This window comes from Cryptomeria japonica, chromosome 6, assembly GCF_030272615.1.
Source record: "Cryptomeria japonica chromosome 6, Sugi_1.0, whole genome shotgun sequence".
Classification (NCBI taxonomy): domain Eukaryota; kingdom Viridiplantae; phylum Streptophyta; class Pinopsida; order Cupressales; family Cupressaceae; genus Cryptomeria; species Cryptomeria japonica.
In genome coordinates, this window is record NC_081410.1 from 457,068,903 (window position 1) to 457,072,733 (window position 3,831).

The 3,831-nt window shown below is 35.2% G+C and overlaps 1 long non-coding RNA gene across 2 annotated transcripts; it reads left to right on the top strand.

Moving 5' to 3' along the window:
• Window positions 1-453: 453 nt before the first annotated feature.
• LOC131856108 (uncharacterized) lies at window positions 454-3,293 on the top strand. Of its 2 annotated transcripts, XR_009358234.1 has the most exons (4): window positions 454-1,996; window positions 2,102-2,179; window positions 2,310-2,996; window positions 3,112-3,293. It is a non-coding gene; the product is annotated as an uncharacterized LOC131856108 (long non-coding RNA). The 2 variants fall into 2 exon arrangements; XR_009358235.1 differs by having other exon boundaries at window positions 2,310-3,293.
• Window positions 3,294-3,831: the final 538 nt, after the last annotated feature.

Below are 3,831 nucleotides of genomic sequence, written 5' to 3' on the forward strand. Positions count from 1 at the left end.
ACCTTTGGAATAGGATCTAGGAGATGTATGGAGATCCATATGACCCTACATTCCTAAAGTCTCCTATAGTTTATCTACAAGCTACATGTAGATTTTGTGTTAGGTAAGCATGTTAACTATTTCAACTCTAGAAATTTTCGAGTAGGTAGAAGAATGCCTTAAGATAGACATGAGGCAATACATCAAATGCAAGGTCCATATATTTCGCCTCCTCATGGGTATGTGCACAAAGATGGTGGTCAAAAAAGTGGACACCACCCAAAAAAAACATGGAAAAACAAGCAACGTGTACGCGGTTTTAAAATTTGAAATTCCCACGTACGCGCTTAGGTTTGTTCTTCCCGAGCCTAGAGAAGATAGCGCGTACACGTTGCTTTTAGGAAAATGAGTGCGTACACGCTACGCCTAGGAAAATGAGCACGTACGCGCTGCTCATAGGAAAATGAGCACGTACGCGCTGCTCATAGGAAAATGAGTGTGTACGTGCTAATAATCCAAATATACCCGTGTACGCGATGCCTGGTAAAAAAGTTTTTAAAAAAAAATTGGGTCTCATTTACTCATGAATAGCGCATTTTTTATTTCATTTTTTTTCCATTTCCTCTCCTAATTCGCGAACAGGGTGCTAGATTTTTCCTCCAAGCTATGGATCAAGGTTAGTTTTTGTTTATTTTTGTCTTTCTTTCCTGTTTGTTCAATTTGTTTTACATTTTGAATTTAATTTCATTAATTTTGATTAAGTTTTTTCATTTTTTGTTTCAAAAACTAGATTCTTCTAATTGAGAACAAGAATAACCAAATGCACCTCCTAAAAACCCACAAGAACAACCAAATGCACCTCCTGAAAACACACAAGAACAACCCCTAATTCCTCCTTTTGACCGTACACCCGAAACACAAGAGCAATTAATTAATCAATTAGGACAAAATACGTCTGAAATCAATAGACTGATTGTTAAATTGAAAACTTCTAAACTTGAGCATCATCAATCCTTCGCCACTAGCCTAGAAACATTAGCTAGTGGTGCCATAGTTGTTTCCACACAAATTACCAAATGGGGAAGCTTTAGGGATAGGTGTCATCAATTCTATGCCGATGGGCTATCATACAATGGAGTAAAAAACAAAAATATTACTAAACAACAAATATGTGCCCTTTTCATTGATCCCAAAACTAGTCAGTCATTACCTCTTAAAGCAAAGAGGCTTCCCATACATTGGTGTACCAGTGTGCAAATGAAGAATCTTTTTTGGCAAAGGTGGTGGATGGTCTTTGATGATCCACCTTGTAATAATTATGAGGTGCCATTATATTTTTTGAGAAAAGTATATTGTGAGTTTGTGTTCAATGTGCACCCAAACTATTTTGACATGAGAGAGTTCCATGATAGAGGTGGTGGCTCTACCCAAGATAGGCCTGGAGCCCGTAGGCGATTACCCGCAGAGAGTCGTCGCCGCCTAGCACCCAAACCCAAGGTGCATCAGGCTGTCCCAGTAGAGCTGAAAGAGTCAATGGGGCTACAGACTCTTCAGGCGACCACAACATTGACTGGTGTCATCATCTAGCATGGGACATCATTAGGACACCCTATTGTATTGGATGATGAGCCATTAGGTGGTGACGAAGAGCCCATCCAGCATATATGTGTCAGTTGCTTGGGGATATGCTCAGGGATAGATGATGCAGCCGGTGCAGATGGATCCTCATCTCATCTGTGCACGATTTGCGGGAGTAGATGTCAGGCCCACACGGTTGAGGATTTCACACTGATAGGTGAGTTGATGGACATGGTGTTTGCCCATGAGCCACAGACACAGGTGTGTTGATTTGAATTCATAGTATTTTATTTATCAGTCACTTTAAATTTGTAATTATATAAATGAATTTTCATTTATACATCGATTTAATTGAGACAAATAATATGCATTTCAGGATGCAGCAACGGTATCCCATATTTCTCCCCCAGTTACTATAGTTGCAACTTCGATGCCTGAGGTATAAATTTTGTAACATGTTAAAATAGAACAGTACACTTTGAATTCAAAAAAATACAAGATATACTCGCTATCTTTAATGTTTGGTCCAATTTTTGGTTTGTAGATGTTGACAGGGGACGAAATGTCCCAGATTGATGACATCACACTCTCAACGATCGATTTTGGCCTACAAGGCTATACGGTATCATATTTTGTACAACCCTTTTTATGTATTGTTTTGATGGAATATGCAAGTCATTTCATTTTAGATTTTTAAAATTATGTTTAATTTATTATCTGTACTAATATCTCATGTTAATTTTGTTTTTTAGGGTACTCCCTCCGCATCTAGGGCTTGTCCTAAGAAAAAGAATTCCTCGAAGACGCCAAAACGTATGAAGATTGTAATTGAACACATTTTTAGTTGTACAATTGTTTGAAAATGTTGAAATCAAGTATTAGTTGGGGTTTGTAGATTGATTAGTGTTTTTTGTCGATTTTACATGTACAACGACCATTGAGCTATGTGGATTTGTTGAATGCACCTGATTCACCCGTGGATCAAGAGAGGGTGAATGTATGTATCTCTACTTTATTTTTTTGATTTCATGATTAAATGCACGCGTACATGTGAACTTGTGATATATTATAATCTTTTAATTTTTTCATACAGGAAATATCCATACTTATTTCATCAATGGCGAACCCTCTTCCTTGCACTAGAGAAGCATCTCAGGATCCGGTACACTTTTGTTTGATATGTTAAATTAATTATTTTTAACCTTCAATACTTATCATTATATTAATTGTATTTAAACTTTGAACATTTTTTGTATAGGTAATAGCGATAGTTTGATATATTTATGTTAGTACATTGTATTATTTGTACATTTAATCTACAATAGACCCCTTCACAGTACGACCATAATGTGGATCTATTTAAGTATGTCTTCAAGAAAACTCCTAAGAGTGACAAGGAAAGGAGAGCGAAAACATTAGCTCCTAGATCAGTCGATGAGGTAATCTACATTGCAATCACAAAGGAATTAAAGTTAAATGCATAGTTATGTTGTTAATTGTGAACTATTTTCTACAAAAGAATTCTAACTTGGCTTTTGAATTGTGGTTTTGCAGCCATCTACAAAGTTGCGTACAACATCAAAGAGGCTTGATTTTGATGATCCACCACAAGTTTAGGATCATATAGTGTTATTTTATATCATAGAATGACCAATACATGTAGATATATTCTACATTTTTATTGTATATCTATTTGGACATGGCATATGCCACATTTTTGTAATACTTGTATTGACTTGGCAGACATGCCTTTATATATATATATATATATATATATATATATATATATATATATATATATATATATATATATATATATATATTCGATCCAATAAATGTGTACTGAGTTCATTATTTTGTATTCATTGTATTTTGTAGTTGTCCTTTTGTAAATTTAAATGAATATTTGTATATGTAATCAACAATATGAATATAAACAACAAAAATATATGATATAAAATATTGCAATCGTGGAATATAATTTGATAAAATTTCTAAAATGTATTCAGTTCATTGTTGTGTATTTGTTGTATTTGGTGGCTGCCCTTTTATAAATTTAAATGAATATTTGCATATGTAATCAACAATATGAATATAAACAACAAAAATCGATAATATGAATATAAACAACAATATGTGTTTGGTGTGAGAGCACCCTCATGCTCGCAATGGTCAAATTTTGTTTATCGTGTGCACAAACTGACGTCGCGAGCGTGTCCGGGTGAGCAGGTTTATGGTAGGCATGCCCCTATCGTGCATCCCAAAGCGTCGGAA